This window comes from Trifolium pratense, linkage group LG7, assembly GCF_020283565.1.
Source record: "Trifolium pratense cultivar HEN17-A07 linkage group LG7, ARS_RC_1.1, whole genome shotgun sequence".
In the NCBI taxonomy this organism is placed as follows: Eukaryota; Viridiplantae; Streptophyta; class Magnoliopsida; order Fabales; family Fabaceae; genus Trifolium; species Trifolium pratense.
Genome location: NC_060065.1, coordinates 46,762,425 through 46,780,836, shown reverse-complemented (window position 1 = coordinate 46,780,836; position 18,412 = coordinate 46,762,425). Strand labels below are relative to the sequence as shown.

The window sequence follows — 18,412 nt, the reverse complement described above, 5'->3', positions numbered from 1 at the left end:
CAAATTACTTCATAAGCTGCGGGCTACAGTTTTTATAAATAAATTTTACCAGTGTTAATTGATTTGAATAGAAAATCATCAACTTGTCCTTCTTTCACATTTATTGGTAAAAAGAGAACGGATAAATTAACTTAGGTGTAGCAGCATATCAAGTGAAATTAAAGTGTTACAATGAGGTGTCATGTACTTATATTTTTGAGTCCTGAATTATAAAATGAGTGTTGAGAATATAGTATGCGTATGATATTTTTATAAATATATTGTTGTGGCTATTTGTCTCATTGATATCATTCGTGTAAACTAGTTTCAATATCGGTTTGGTCTCAGTAATTAATTGAATGAAACATGTATAATTGAGAGAAGATTTTTAAAAACTGAAATTTCTTTGAATATAAATATGTACAGTTCAATTTGAGCAAAATGGTTTTTTATATAAAAGTTTTGTATATCTTTAATCTTTATGGTACTTGGTGGTTCATTGTTTATATTGTCCGCTAACTATTATTCAAGTGATGCGCAGTGATATTTGTTGCCACCGAAGCATGAAAACTTGTAAAGTTGAAAGCAAATTGAGGAGATGTCTTATTGACAAATTTCATGACATTGAGGTATTCCTAGAGATACCTATATGCTATGTGATAAAAATGTTGTCGCTTAAAAATATAATATTTTAAGTAGACATGTACATGATTGTGATTCATGAAATATTTGAGAGATACCATAAACTATAATATGATATATTGTGAATTATCCATTGTATTAGAATAATACAATGATGATTAATAAAACTTTCGATAAGAAAATAAATATTTGTGTGGATTAGTTTTTCCAATGTGGGGGTTTGTCGCTTGGAATTTTTTCAAGTTGACTTGGATAAATAATTTGCTTGGAGAATTAATTCTACCAAATGTGGGGGTGTTGTCACTTGAAAATCTTCAAGTAGACCTATATAATAAATTTAATTTCTCCTTTGTGAGAATGTTTGTTGCTTAGAATTTGTCTAAGTAAACCTATGATAATATATCATGGATGTATATTCGGAAATAAATGAGATATTGACTAAGAGACGTCTTAGTCAATGAATTCTTTGTGATTTTGTGAAACAGCTGTTGAATTACTAAATAAAGGATCCTGTGATAATCCCGCTGAGCAAGAAACTAGTGGATGATATATACATCGAGGGGGATGGATTTATGTCCACTACAAAAATTGAAAGTGATGGTAACCCAACATAGATTGTGAAAATTTGCAAGGCTATGTTCATATGGGTAAGAACAAGTCACTTGTCAATTTGAGAAGACACTATCCAATTTCTATTTTAGTTCATCCCTATGGTGTAGTATGGTGTAGGATAGTGTATACTACAGCGTTGGAGGTTGAGTTATTCTCTTAATGAATCTATAGCTCATAAGTGAGTGGTGTGTTTGACTGTGGTATACACTTGATAGATTCACCTATATGAGTGTTGAGGTGGGGCCGCCTCCATGAAAGCTTGGGCAGACTTTCTAGAGCCACTCATGAAATCCAGGAATAGGTGCAAGGCCAAAATGCACCACACCGCGTTGAACAACTTTGGACGAGAGATCAATGTGAGTGATGAAGTCACTGTTTCACATACGGAATGAGGTTCATAGAGGTTATAATCTCACCGACATTCTAGTGGATCAAATTTCATTTGCTCTATGTGCTAGTTCATAGTCCAAAAGACACTAGTGCTTATGCGTTGATTTTTCACGCTCTTGGGAACACTTAAAACGTAAAATCTAAAACTTTAAAATAAATTGTGGGGGATTGTAGGATATTTTATCCAATAATTTATTTCAAAGTTATTTTATATATTAAATTATTATTTTTATTATTATTAATATTGTTATTATTGTTAATTATGCACGTTACTTAATTTGCTTGGTCAAAATAGTTGTTCCTATTTACTTGGGCGGTTACAACTCTTTAATCCTAATAAACAGATTTTATGGATCATGGTTAATTGGCCTTATGAGATTGATTAGCAATAGTATATTATATATATAAAGGGTGAACGAGACTGAGGAAGAATATAGGAAACTAAGTGACACAAGTAAAATATATAATAATACTAAGTTCCCATGAGCATCCAAAAAGTAGTTCTATGAGACCTTGCTAATTCACGTGCAGTGCTAGCAAGATGTGACTGTTGTATCCTGGAGGGTATTAGCTATGAGGCCAACTGCACCGGGTAACTTACCTGTGGCGGCGAAATACTCTTAAGCCCAGTGCATTTGCACGCCTCAGTCAATAATACGATAAGTTCTTCTTGTTCTATAATTTTATTTTATTATGTATCATATTTATTTTTTGTAATATTTCTTTGATTTATTGTATTGAAATAATTCTATGTCGTAATATTTTTCCAACAATCTTAAGAGTATTTTTGTTGACATGGAATTATGTAGAATTATCATTATATTTATTTTTTGGATCAAATAATTTGTTTATAAATTTTAAATTGTGAAATGAATTTAGTATGATATCGATGGAAAGCAAATTTTGAGGCTAATCACTCCAGGAGCGTGGTGATCTTGATTGTATAGAGAAATGGTGAATGAGTTTCATCCAGCAAGCTGCTTATGAAACATAGATGGTATAATGTTGGAAGCATTCGTTCGGTGCGCTGCTTCTTCTGTAATTGTTAAAACAGGTTCTATATATTTCTTCTAATTTTATATCTATTTTATGTTGATGAAAGAGTTTTGATTCTTGTTAATGATAATTAAAACTCAATTGGTTTTTGGGTTTGCGGTTAATGCCTTCCTTTCAAAAATGAGAAGTATTAGTTATAAATATGATTCTATGTAGTTTGGAATTAATAGGCTACATAATTCTTTGTTTCTATGGCACCTTGAAAAACTTGATTTCAATTCAGTGACCATTTTTTGGTACTAAATGTGGACTTTAGAAAGGTATTATTTATTTGTCCTTATGAAGAATTTGTGATCAATTTAGCGAAGACGTGAAATTAATTGATGATCCTAATAGTATTGTCTTTGTGTAGAATTTAAAACTAGTGTGACAAATTACTTCATAAGCTGCGGGCTACAGTTTTTATAAATAAATTTTACCAGTGTTAATTGATTTGAATAGAAAATCATCAACTTGTCCTTCTTTCACATTTATTGGTAAAAAGAGAACGGATAAATTAACTTAGGTGTAGCAGCATATCAAGTGAAATTAAAGTGTTACAATGAGGTGTCATGTACTTATATTTTTGAGTCCTGAATTATAAAATGAGTGTTGAGAATATAGTATGCGTATGATATTTTTATAAATATATTGTTGTGGCTATTTGTCTCATTGATATCATTCGTGTAAACTAGTTTCAATATCGGTTTGGTCTCAGTAATTAATTGAATGAAACATGTATAATTGAGAGAAGATTTTTAAAAACTGAAATTTCTTTGAATATAAATATGTACAGTTCAATTTGAGCAAAATGGTTTTTTATATAAAAGTTTTGTATATCTTTAATCTTTATGGTACTTGGTGGTTCATTGTTTATATTGTCCGCTAACTATTATTCAAGTGATGCGCAGTGATATTTGTTGCCACCGAAGCATGAAAACTTGTAAAGTTGAAAGCAAATTGAGGAGATGTCTTATTGACAAATTTCATGACATTGAGGTATTCCTAGAGATACCTATATGCTATGTGATAAAAATGTTGTCGCTTAAAAATATAATATTTTAAGTAGACATGTACATGATTGTGATTCATGAAATATTTGAGAGATACCATAAACTATAATATGATATATTGTGAATTATCCATTGTATTAGAATAATACAATGATGATTAATAAAACTTTCGATAAGAAAATAAATATTTGTGTGGATTAGTTTTTCCAATGTGGGGGTTTGTCGCTTGGAATTTTTTCAAGTTGACTTGGATAAATAATTTGCTTGGAGAATTAATTCTACCAAATGTGGGGGTGTTGTCACTTGAAAATCTTCAAGTAGACCTATATAATAAATTTAATTTCTCCTTTGTGAGAATGTTTGTTGCTTAGAATTTGTCTAAGTAAACCTATGATAATATATCATGGATGTATATTCGGAAATAAATGAGATATTGACTAAGAGACGTCTTAGTCAATGAATTCTTTGTGATTTTGTGAAACAGCTGTTGAATTACTAAATAAAGGATCCTGTGATAATCCCGCTGAGCAAGAAACTAGTGGATGATATATACATCGAGGGGGATGGATTTATGTCCACTACAAAAATTGAAAGTGATGGTAACCCAACATAGATTGTGAAAATTTGCAAGGCTATGTTCATATGGGTAAGAACAAGTCACTTGTCAATTTGAGAAGACACTATCCAATTTCTATTTTAGTTCATCCCTATGGTGTAGTATGGTGTAGGATAGTGTATACTACAGCGTTGGAGGTTGAGTTATTCTCTTAATGAATCTATAGCTCATAAGTGAGTGGTGTGTTTGACTGTGGTATACACTTGATAGATTCACCTATATGAGTGTTGAGGTGGGGCCGCCTCCATGAAAGCTTGGGCAGACTTTCTAGAGCCACTCATGAAATCCAGGAATAGGTGCAAGGCCAAAATGCACCACACCGCGTTGAACAACTTTGGACGAGAGATCAATGTGAGTGATGAAGTCACTGTTTCACATACGGAATGAGGTTCATAGAGGTTATAATCTCACCGACATTCTAGTGGATCAAATTTCATTTGCTCTATGTGCTAGTTCATAGTCCAAAAGACACTAGTGCTTATGCGTTGATTTTTCACGCTCTTGGGAACACTTAAAACGTAAAATCTAAAACTTTAAAATAAATTGTGGGGGATTGTAGGATATTTTATCCAATAATTTATTTCAAAGTTATTTTATATATTAAATTATTATTTTTATTATTATTAATATTGTTATTATTGTTAATTATGCACGTTACTTAATTTGCTTGGTCAAAATAGTTGTTCCTATTTACTTGGGCGGTTACAACTCTTTAATCCTAATAAACAGATTTTATGGATCATGGTTAATTGGCCTTATGAGATTGATTAGCAATAGTATATTATATATATAAAGGGTGAACGAGACTGAGGAAGAAGAGTGCAGCTTTGCTCCTTTTCCTAAGGCTCCTTTTTTTCCTTTTCTTTTTATTGATTGAAGACATGTGACAAAAATAAACTGAATGGCTGAGATTAAAACCTATAATTAAGTAATTGTTTTGATAAAAAAAAAAAACATAAAGGGAAATAGCGTGTCTTCTTCTTCATCTTGTTTCAGAGATACAACCATCATCTCATCCTCACCTCACCACATCTTCCTCGTGCCGCCGCCCCTCCCCGGATGTCATAACGGCGGTGTCCATCCACTGACGGCTGGAATTTAAAGATTATACTTACATATTTAAAAATTAAAAACAAATTAAAACAGAAAGTCTTTTCATCTTCACCTCATCGCCATCTCTCCTGCATGTTCCTCTCGCCGTCGCTCCACCGCCGCCACTACCGTTCCTCACAGTGACGGTGTGTTAATTACTAAAATTTATTTTATGAATAGATCGATGATGAATGAGAGTGGAAAATCAGGATGAAGAAACTGGAGAACTATAGTAGATCATAGTCTCTGACAATGTGTTGCGTTTGTTACTGGTTTATTCAATTTCCAGTGGCTTGTATTTAAATGTTATGTTATTTAGATTGCTATGTTTGTAGAGATTGCGGCGGCGGAACGGTGAGGCTTGGCGAGATAGCAAGACGGCGAGTTGGTGTGTGGAGAATAATAGTGGATGGACGCCGCCGTTATGACGGACGGGGACGGGCGGCGGCGTGAGGAAGAGGTGGTTAGGTGAGGATGTGAATGGTTGTATCTCTAAAACAAGAGGAGGAGGAAGAAAAGGGAGAAGAAGAAGCAGACACACGACCACACGCTATTTCTTTTGTTTTTTTTTTAATCAATTTAATCTTAGCCATTCAATTTATTTTTGCCACATGTCTTCAATCAATAAAAAGAAAAGGAAAAAAAGGAGCCTTAGGAAAAGGAGCAAAGCTGCACTCGAGGAAGAATATAGGAAACTAAGTGACACAAGTAAAATATATAATAATACTAAGTTCCCATGAGCATCCAAAAAGTAGTTCTATGAGACCTTGCTAATTCACGTGCAGTGCTAGCAAGATGTGACTGTTGTATCCTGGAGGGTATTAGCTATGAGGCCAACTGCACCGGGTAACTTACCTGTGGCGGCGAAATACTCTTAAGCCCAGTGCATTTGCACGCCTCAGTCAATAATGCGATAAGTTCTTCTTGTTCTATAATTTTATTTTATTATGTATCATATTTATTTTTTGTAATATTTCTTTGATTTATTGTATTGAAATAATTCTATGTCGTAATATTTTTCCAACAGGAAGCACACCACAACACACCGACTGAAAAACTAGTATTACTATTTTCGTTCATGTGTGTTTGGTTGGATGGAATAAATTGGGTTTTCACATGTCTGATTTTTACACTATCACATGTCACCGCATAGCTTTTTCACATGATGAAGTAACTCGATTTCATGCAAAACGTAACGTGTCATATACAATACCTATATTGTACCACTCATAACAATCTACAGGGACTTAATTAGAGAACATGATCTAAGCCGTAAGTCCTCTTTCTCTTTTTTTTGAATGATGTTTAGATTCTATCTTATGTTTTGTCCTATCTGTGATTAATCCTTGTTTTTCTTATGTTTAAGGGTATTTTTCTTCTAGTGGTGGTGCATTTGAGGGGTTCTAGTTTATTGGAGTGTGCATTTTTGTTCCTTGCAAGTTTATTTGTCTGTTTTTTTTTTTTTATATAAGTAAAATTTGAAATATAAGGAATACAAGGGGTACTCAACCCTTACAATTCAAGATTAATCACAGTAAATACAATCAAAGCAAGCTAACGAATTATTGCACCATTCTAAGAAAACAACATTAATATTACTACCTCGGCCTATGAACCAAAACCAAAAAATATAAATAATCTAGTTACCTATGGTACTCTTTGTTTGTTTGTTTGTTTATATTTCTTACCTTAAGGTTCATTGAATTCTGGTGTAGTGTACCTATGGTACTCTTTGTTTGTTCTTTTAAATATTTTTATATTAATATATAATATATTTGTCATTAAAAAAATCATTTTTATTATAAAAAAATAATTGAAAAAGAAGATTACTATAACTCAATCCGTTTTTTTCGTAAACAAAAAAAAACAAAAGGCATATATATAAGATACATGAAGAACTACTCCCTCCACATACACCCACTATCCAAGAAAATTTTAAAATTTTTTGAACATAAATTATGGCAAATTTTATGGTACATGTAATAATTCTTAATGTACCAGTACATCAGGTAACTAAATTAATATGTAAATTAATATATTTTAAAGGAAATCATTTTTCTTATCATTAAAATGATTATAGTAACTAAATAATATTATTCATCAAAATTGTCAAAAATATTAAAATTGATATTTTTTGAATTTTTATTCATCATTATAGTCAATATTGAATTTTTTTTTCTAAGAAAATATTAGAAAAATTAGTATCATGCTTATAAACAATATATTGTATTTTTTCTTATGATATTATCATTTTTAAAATATAATAATCGGTTAATAGTTTTTTAATTCATAAAAATAATCGTTAATTTATCAATTTACTGACTTGATGTACCGATACATTCAAATTATTCGAATGTACCGTAGAAGCTCCCTAATATTATATCTTAAATATATTCAATAAGAAATGTACTTACAGTATATAAGATCCAAGAGAGTAATAGATTATTTCCTCCGTTTCCTCCTATCCTTAATATATGAGAAATTTTACTTTTTAGATTAGTTAAAAATTTAATGTATTTAGTCAATAATATAGACTAGATACATTAATTAGATTTTAAACAATAAAATTTCTCTTCTTACACCGGAGGGAGTATCAATTTTACAGTATCACATGTCTGCTTTTTTTCACATGATGAAGTAACTCGATCGATTTCATCACCAACTTTATTCAAACCGATGGAGACACATAACCACATAGTATAGTCATTATCACATAAAACAAAAAATAATTATAACACAGCATCATAATGAAGGTGCTGCACTGCACACGAAGAATAATTAATATGAAGGTGCTGCATGCATGCAAAACGTAACGTGGCAAAACTCATAAAATTTTTCATGCACTTAGAGAACACGACCTCCCATTACATGACATTTATATTATGAGAACTGCTAAGTGTCAAACTTTGACACACACCAACAAACACTTGCCCATATATTGATGCCATATAATTAAGACAACGTCTAACATATAATGGTAATGATGTAATAAATAATATTATAATAAATACGAATTTTATAAATTTCACCGTTGTATTAAAAATTTATGTTATATGCTAAACAGTGCCTCCGGGGCACTGTTTAAGGAACCAAATATAGTAATATCACATTGAAGTTTGTGCACTCAACGCCTCGAAAGTGTAAACATTGTTATTTTTAATTTTAAAATTTCTTTTTTTGGTTTCCTTAACCAGTGCCCCGGGGGCACCAGTTAGCATGACCCTATAAATTATTCATAATTTTTTTAAAAGAACTTATATGTTATATAGATTATTCATAATTTTTCAAAAAGAAATTGAAAATTATTTGATATGTTATGAAACTCATCAAAATTAACGATATTCAATAAAAAATCATAAACCTAGATTGGGTGCGGTCAAAAGCTTCCAAATCTGTTGAGATTTGCAGGATTCTTTTTATTGAGTCTCTTTTGGTTTTCAAATCTGCTGAGATTTGCAAACTTCTTTGTATTTGGTTTGACCTTTTTCACATCGGCGTTGATGGTTTGGAAGCAGATTGCGAGCTAGCTAGAACTTATCTGCCTAGCTTTCTTTCTACCGTTGTCACATCAATTTTGGGCTCACGGAGATACTTTTTGGGTTCTGATGCGCCGATCACTTTTGATTCGAGATTGAGAGTTAAAGTTTCGTGGCATATCTATGAGTTGAGTTTGTGTCTTCTTTGCTGGTCTGGAGGCTGAGGAGTGTCTCTCTGAGAATGAGATTAGATGTAGACTTCTATTAAGTGGTGTCGGTTTTGATTTTCTTCATTGATATTCCGCTTATATACAGCGCCTTTGTTTTTGTAGTTCTGTTTCTCCCGGCTCTGTTCGTCTTGTACATAGACTGATTATTAATAATAATATATTTTGCTGTTTATAAATAAAATCATAAACCATTAATATCAGTTACATAGTCATGGAGTTTTTAGTCGTTTGATTAAGATTGGACGGTCTAAAAACTAGACATATAAATTTTATTTAATAATATTAAAAATACTAACTTTAAATCAGGACTGTCCTAGGTTAATCAGACTGTCCTTACCGTTTAACTGCACCCAATCTAAGTCCAAAATATCATTCTAAATTGTCATATTTATGACACTAGCTAAGCCTATGTTTGGTATCACGATGGATGTATCAGAATCACTGTGATTCATCATGATTTTACATAATCTACACTTTGTAACTTTTGGAAAATCAAAGTGGATCACCATGATTCTGGCATATCCACTGTAATGCAAACACACACTAAGTGTCTAAATTACCCACCTTGTTGTCATCTGTATTGATAGCTCCAATATGTTTATTATCGAGAACAATTGGTTGTATTTTAGGGGAGTTGCGCAATCTTGCGGATAATAGTATAACATTTGCAACAACAATATGTTTATTTTCAGCCATCTGCAACAACAACTAATGAATTTATCGTTGAAGATGATTCTGACAACGGCAACATGGTTGATGGTTTCACTACTTTTTTGTTTTTGTCCATCCCCAATGAATTCGGTCATATCATGCCCCCGATTTCTTTAGCCGATAAATAGAAGTAAAAATAGGGAGAATATAAAAACAACACTGATAACATCAATGAACTGTTTGGCATATATGACCCTGTCAGTGTGATCATAACCACAGGAGTAGTGAAACCATCAATCGTATTGGCATTGTCAGAATATCTTTAGCAATATTTGTTGAAACTCAAGGCAAGAAGGAATGAAGAGATTACTTACTTCACAAGTTAACCAACTCCTCTAATTGATTTGGTCCTAAAGTTAGTTAGGAGTAGTTGTTAGTTAGTTTCTTAGTTGGTTAGTTAGTTGGACTAGTCAGTTTATCATTTGCATTATATAAAGAAGTGCACATATTGTAAATTCTCAATTTTTGTGATTAATGCAATTTTCTCTTCTTGCTTAAGGCTCCACTACAAAAAAGCTGAAAAGCGGCGACCACTGAAAAAAAGCATTAGCGTCGGTTTTTTCCGTCGCTAATTGACTAATGCAGCGGTTGTACAACTGACGCAACAAGCAGCGTCGCTACAGCATACAGCAGCGTTTCCAGTAAAACGTTGGAATAACCGCCGCATGGACCTTAGCGTCGGTTGTATTGATTGTGCGGCGGTTTCGAACCGTCGCTCTTTGTAAATATTTTCCAATTATTTTTAAGCTTTTAGCGTCGGGTGTAACCGCCGCTATTCGCTTTTATATTTAAAAAAAACAATTATTTTTTGTTTCCCACAAATTTTTTTAAACGCTTTTTTTCCTGCAATTTTTAAACGCTATTTTTTTTTTTGTTTCCTGCAAAAAAATCAAAAATAAAATATATATACTCATACAAAGTAGCCAAAAAATATTATTTAAGTCACAATAAAAAAATACTCAGACAAATAATTAATTAATAGTAAAAAATACAATATAAAGTTTATCTGAAACCTCATTGCATATGACACATGCTTCCAAAAAATTAACTTAGTATATCCCCTTCACCTAAACTTAAATGGTACAATAACTTGCCTTTGAGTTTAACATCCATTAGAATGAATACTCAAAATTTGTTACCCTTTCATGATTCATCCATGATTCATCATGTATCTCCAGTCATTCCAACTGACGAACTAACCCTGTTAGTCTTCTGAGAAAGTGGAGTTGTGGTTGCCTTTGTGAAGTACATGTAGTAGTATACTTTAAGAATCATGGTTGCAAAGATGAAAACTGCTTCAGCAATGAAGATTCCTTTCCTCAAACTTCCACAGGAGAAGTTCTGAGCCGAAAATCAAACTTTTAAAGGAGAAGTTCTGAACACAATGATTTAGCCACAATTTAATATCAATATCAGTGTGATGAGATGAAACAGAAATCATTGCTCAATAATTCAGAATTATTACCAAAAAGAAAGAAAATATATAATGGACCATGCTCGATTTCCACAGGATATTAATGGCCTCCCTAAGCACATGCACTTTGTCAGAATAATGGATCATCCTCAATATTGAAGTTATTTGTGCCTGCACAATTATAGTTGGAGAAAAGTGAATTACAAAGCTTAACATAACAGAAGTGTACAAATGTTACTAAAAAATGTTACTAAAGAGCCTAGAGGCTGCACTGCCACTAGTCACATAAGGGTAAACTAAAAGTATGCAGAAAATTAATACTAACATGAAGCATAAATAAGAACGCCAACCAAAAGTGGAAGAGACCACACTGCCCTAGCTCTTAAAGCTTATATATCGGATAAACAATGCCTTATACCATATAACCATATAGTCAATGTAATAGTTTGAGCTATTAAAGGTTCACTACTCAGTTGTAGTGTAGATTTTGAGATAAAAAGAAAAATTCAGACTCACATTGTACCACCAGCAGCAGGGCCAATAGCTTTGAATAGAAACATAGCTGTCATGGAAATTCAATTGGCTGCTCCCCTTTGGTGATGTACTGTTCCTATTTTCAAATCAATTATATGCCACAATTCCATAAAAAACTAATATCAAACTTTATTAGTGAGGAAACACAATATAATGAATTAATACACTTTACAAACATGAGAATTGACATCTCCATTACCAAGATGCTTAAGTTCTTTTTCCTTCACGAGAGTTGGGTTACTATCAGAGTTAACAATGATTTTACCTGCATTGACAAGACCAGTTCAGCATTGCCATCAGATGCATGAAAAGCTTAAGATTCTCTCAATCCTACTGGCACGATCATGTCTATGGCACTTGCTTCCTACTGCCCCTTGTCTACAAACATCATGACCAAAATCAATACATAATTCTTGCACTAAACTTCACCGGCACTTGATGACAAGCAGTATAGGAACCAAAATAACATTCGAAAGAACCAAATCAACATAATAAAGACCGCATCGAAAACATATACTATGCAGTCAAAAGGTCAATCAATCTCAAAGTTTATCCAAAAGATACATTTAACAAACACATAATAAACACATGTTAGCAAGATAGCATTCTTGTTGAGATAATCAAACATACTAAATTCATTGGTCCAAGCATCTTTGTTTCATCCAAAGCATCTATGTTTCGTCAAATAAATAGACATGTATACATACACATATAAGTAAAGAATCTGTAAATAATTCAATAACTAGAGCAACACAAGTGAAGGGCCTATAAATTCACTCAAGAAAGAGTATGTATTCAAACATACAACTAACGATAAAACTTTGTCATGTCTCCACCTATAACACTGCATTTACTCAAAATAAAATCTAGAACTAAGCTTTCTCATGTAAAACACATTAAAACATAACAATTGAGTGATAGTACCAAAATCTAAGAGTTGTGCAAGCCAAAAAAATATTATCTATAATATATACAACTATCTGCAGAATTGCAGCCACAAAAAGAGTAGAATCTGCATATGAAAATCAACAATAGGAGATAAAGTCAAGTTTAATCGACAATCCAAACAAAATAAATCCATGAAGCATCAACACTAGAACATATAATGCACTATAATATTAATACTATCTCATAACTTTTCTTGGTTATATTGATACTTTAAATTCCTATAGTAATAATTTAAAGAAATTTTGGTCCATCCTAAGATCTGAGGAGCATATATTGTTGATATTACTTCCTAATTTTTGGGTAATATAGAAAAAGTCCACAAAATAGTGATATTAAATTGAAGCAAGTAAATCATCTAACTAAAGTCATACCTACAACAATAGAGTATTTTTCCCAACGCCGTAATCAACGCCAATCAAAGACAGTAAGCCTTGAAAACACAATATCCTAAATAAACATAGTTAACCTTCAAATCATGTTCAAAATCAAATACCAAAGGATAAACAACTTATGCTAAAAATGTACAAGACAATCCATAAACACACATGTTGGGGGTTAAACCCAAGCATGCAGACCAACAAACTCATTAGTTGAAAGCAAATAAAGTTACCTTCTTGAAATAGAAAAATTGTCCTGATCAAGTTGTCATAGCAGAGTAGTGGTTGCTGCACACTTTCACTTACTACTGCTTTCAGTCCAACAAAATATATGACTATATCAAAAACAATATTCAGGAGAATATATTTAAATGTTAAGAAAACTAATAGCAAACTAGCAATATCAGATCAAACCCTTCATAAGCAAACTAGCAATAAATTATTTCATAAGGAATATAGCATGTGTCGTCAAACCCTTCATAATACTAATTGAAATTTCAAAACTAATTGAATGACTATAACTAGCAAAAACCCTAAACCATCAATTGATAAAATTCAAAACCCTAAATGGACTAAAAACTCTAAATCATCATAATCAAAGACAAAAAATAGAAAAATGATAGAAATTTGTCTCAATTCATATAAAAATTTCATCACCTGAAATTGAAAACAAGGGGTCGAACAAGCAGAGAAGAGAAGAGAAGTGTTGAAGCTTTCTTTTTTTAAAACAAGGGGTCGTGCGATACACACTAAAACTGGGTTGTGAAATTTTCGTGCGAGAGAATAAGAGAGAGGGGGTACTCATTCCTAATCGTGAACGAACATTTATTTCTAATCCAGCTGCCGCGGAACACTATAAAACTGCCGCCGCTTTACCACAGGAACCGCCGAGATTTACACACACCAACGGCGGTTGAATGAATGCCGCATTAAACGTCAGTATTGACATGAGCGGCGGCGGTTCACTTGATACCGCCTCAAATGGACCGTCGCTGTCTTCAATTTTTCTTGTAGTGCTCAAACCGCGCCTAAGCTTTAGCATTGTTTTTCATCTTGCTTATGCATTTTTCTTCTTGGTTCTTCAATAATGGTGTGTGATCTTCTCTTTTCACAATAATTTCGTAGATTGTTGTTGCAAATGGCTGACAATAAACATATTGTTGTTGTATATGTCATACTTTTATCCGCAAAATTGTGCAATTCCCTTAAAATACAACTAATTAATTGTTCTCGATAATAAACATATTGTCTCTATCTATACAAGAGAAATGACAACAAAGTATGTAATTCAGACATTTAGTGTCATAAAGATGAAAATTTAGAGTGATATATATTTTGGACCCAAATTGATTACGGTCAATTTAACTCTGCAGTCGTACAGTTAAACATTAAAGACCGTTCGATTAAAATTGTCAAATTGGAAATGAAATTTCATATATGGCAGAATGTTCCATGCCAGACGAAAATAAGGTTAGAAGAAAATTTATTAATCATTATATTTTATATCCAGAGATATTGTATATAGTGATACTTTCATATTTAGAAATATTCGTGTAATTGTTTAGTTTTCTTTTCTTTTGGGCTTTGGCCCTGTTTCTTTAAAAAAAAAAAAAAAGAAAGTAAGATATTATGGTTAATACTAAAGGACAAAACTTAGGTGCAGTACCCTAAGTGTTGTTCTTACTGTTCCCAATTAAAATTTTACACGTGTATTTTTTTTTTTTTCTTTCTCCGCATCTTTCTTCAACCAAAACATCTTTCTGCAACTCTCACTGCCATGAATAACCTGACGTCCTCCCAACATAGATACTTCCATTCAATCATTCATTCCACAATAACTAACAAAGCCAACTTAACCCACTAACCTTCTCATCTGTCATGTTTCTCACATAACAATACCTTTACCAAAATAAGATTTTTACAACCCATGAACAACCGCCATTAGAGATCACAATATTTTTTCATTGTTGTAATTATGCAGATCTGTTGTAATAGTGTTTCGTCTAGTCAAACTAAAAACAATTGATTTTCTCAATGCCCTTTAATTTGATTAGTGTTGGATTTTAAAGATTATAAAAATTGAAACTGCATATGAAAAATTAATGTCCAATCTCATTGCCTTCTATTCATAATTGGAGAAGGTGTTTTTAAATGGCAGAGAAAGGCTCGGAAAGGGGAAAATAACCATGGGCGGTGGAGGTAGTGTGAGATCTGATGATGCTCATTGAAGTTGAAAGGAAAAGGAGAAGTAACAGAGTAATCAGAGTTTTAATGAGTTGTGAAATTAAAATAAATAAATACACGTGGAAAATTTTAATTGGGAACAGTAAAAACAGCACTTAGGATACTGCACCTAAGTTTTGTCCAATACTAAATTATCGATCTCTTAGAAATGTACACATAAGCTATTAGAAATAATACTATCATAATTCATTGTTGTTTTAATTCTTCACATATTATACAAAATTCTAATGATCAATCTCATATTCTCTATTGATTTTTCTTTTGTCTCAATTGTTGATTTTAATCACTATAAACTTTTGATCTATACTTTTAGATCAATTCATCTGTATTTTGAATTTTTGAATTTTTTTCCGAGGTAATGTTTTGTACTTTCTTATAAAAGGATGGATTAAATACGAAATATTATATTTTTTGCGCTTAAAAATTTTGAATTTTTTTCGGGATCATGTTTAATACATTATAAAAATCTCTCGTGAAAAAAGTTAATTTTTGTATAGAATGATAATATGAATTTTTTGAATAAATAATGTACACTAGACAAAATATCGCTCATAATTTTTTTTAAGTAGATATCTCAAATTTCGTCTTTATTCCCTATAAAAAAATTTAACAAAATCCGGTCCTCCAAATAACTTCCGTACAACTTTTGGTTGTATCATTCGAATTTTGATTTTTTTTCCGCTGTCGTGATTAGTAGATATTATAGAAACCTCTCTAGCAAAAGGTTAACTTATTTTAAAAAGAGATTAATTAAAAAAAAAAAATTTTGCGCTTCAAAATTTTGAATTTATTTTTTGCGATCATTTTTAATATATTATAAAAATCTCTCTTACAAAAGGTTAAATTTTATTTTATAAAGATGGATAAACTAAATATGAATTTTTACGAATAACTAATATACACTAGACAAAAAATTTATATATACATGACAAGTTGTCATCAATAATTTTTTCTTAAATAATGATTATAAACGGGATAAAAAATTGTTGATAAAAAATTTAAATTATCTATTATACACGAGGTAACAAGTTGATGCCAATGAAAATTTTTAAAAACTACTTTACATGTGAAACAAGATTTTGCTAATGAAAAATTTAAATAACTATTATACAGGGAACAATTGTTGATGATAAAAATTTTAATTAACTAATATATCGATTTTTAAAATTACAATCAAATTTCTAAACTTAATATTTAGAATTCAAAAAAACGGCGATAAAAAATACGAGACATATACATTTATCAACAATGCCTAAAATAACTGCAAGTCTGCACAATGTAGTTGTAACTCATATTAATATTACTCCCTTGGCTTCAAAATGAAAAAAAAAAAAAAAAAAAAAAAAAAAAACCTTTCAAGCATATTGATCAGTGCATTTTAATGCACATTTTTCTACTATTGTACTTAAGTATTCCTATGATTTATTTCATTATTTTCACTATTTTAATGTGTTTTTATATTTAAGTTTATTTCTAGCTTTATTTTATTTTCGTCACTTATTTTCTGAATTAATAATAACTTGACACCTTCTCCGTCTGTAGGTCATAACTGGAGCTACGAATATCGGATTGAGGCGCGGGAAGATGCGTTGGAAAGCTAAGACAGAGAGCTACAACTTTTGTGTTGAAGCCTAAAGTCAATTCGGAGCGCAAATAAGTCGAATTATTATGTTTATGTTCCAGACATTGATTAAATTCGTTATTGTTGTTACTGTTTTCAAAACCGAAAACCCCCAATTTGCAATCTTTTAATTGATTCTAACATTGTTAAACCGATTGTGAGTCAGTGCGAAACGACCAAGGTTACTACCTTGTACTACTTATTTAAAAATTATTTTGATCTCATATTATCCAAAAGTAATCTTACATTATTCCCGCGAGTTTAATTCAGTTGGTACGAACATTGCATTATACACTTTATGAATGAAATTTCTAATCACTAAAAAAATATAATATTATTCATATGAGTTTCAAACATTGATTCACCTAATAATATTTTTTTTCACCATTAGTTTAATCTGGTTCGGGTGTCAGTCCGAACATCAACATTCAACTGGTTCCAGCCTCTTCCCGATCGTAGTTGCGGGGGATCAAACTGTGGTTCTCCCTACCAAGTTTAGCGTCAATCTCCATTAAACCAACCAACAATTGATTTCAAACTCAATTCAAACATTGTCTCACCTGAAAATTAAATCAATTAATAATAATATAGTATACATATGTCATGTCTATTGTCTACATAAAGACATATAATATATCACTATATATTAAACAAAGAACTTAGTTTATTGCCCATATTTTCAATTTACTCTAGTTCCCTCTTGCCAGACATCAGTTTCCTATTTTCGGTTTCCTCTTTTCAGTTTACTGTAGTTTTCTTTTTCCACGTTAGTTTTTTATTTCCAATTTACTCTTTCCTTTGAGTTGAAATACATTCAGTTAACTCTATTTTTAATCGAATTGAAAAGCATTATACACTTTCTTCATGGCAGAAAATTCTAATCACAGGTGCCAATGACTTGCTTCTTTGCAAATTAAAACTTATCTCTCTCTCAATCTCTTCTAAGTAATGGTTTCATTATATACCATATGTTTATTTGCTTGTGTGGCTTTTCAACTTTTGTGGAAAAGATACTAAGAGTTCAACTAAATATAAAGAAACTTTATGTTCTACTTAGAATCATTGATTGTAAATCTACTAATTAACACTTCTGCACTAAGGTGATGAATATTGTACTTTACAAGTTTAAAATCATTCGTATAAAAAATGTTTTAACTTTACATTTTTTGATACAAATCATTTTAAACTTGTAAAATACAAACATTCATCACCTCAGCGCGGAAGTGTTGGTTAGCAGATTTATAATTTTTGACTCTAAGAAGAAGATATAGTTTCTTCACATTTAGTTGAACTTCTAATATTTTTTCATAAAAACCACAAAATCACACAAGCATACAAACAAATGGTATATAAATAAACCTTTATTTAGAAGAGTGAGATAGATATTTTTTTAAGTAATTGAAACCGGTGGTTAGAATTGTTTTGCCATGAAGAAAATGTATGATGCTTTTGAATTCCATTATAAATAGGGTTAACTA

The 18,412-nt window shown here is 31.4% G+C and overlaps 1 protein-coding gene and 1 long non-coding RNA gene across 3 annotated transcripts in view; both read right to left on the bottom strand.

Moving 5' to 3' along the window:
- The window catches only part of LOC123895444 (fatty acyl-CoA reductase 3-like), an 84,600-nt gene that overhangs the window by 47,817 nt on the left and 18,371 nt on the right, over positions 1 to 18,412 (bottom strand). The window lies entirely within an intron of this gene.
- Positions 11,284 to 14,071, bottom strand: LOC123895448. 2 transcript variants are annotated; one of them, XR_006804371.1, is made up of 6 exons: positions 13,727 to 14,071; positions 13,303 to 13,404; positions 13,064 to 13,139; positions 12,010 to 12,122; positions 11,727 to 11,814; positions 11,284 to 11,381 (listed from the first exon to the last, which is right to left on the bottom strand). It is a non-coding gene; the product is annotated as an uncharacterized LOC123895448 (long non-coding RNA). The 2 variants fall into 2 exon arrangements; XR_006804372.1 differs by having other exon boundaries at positions 13,303 to 13,377.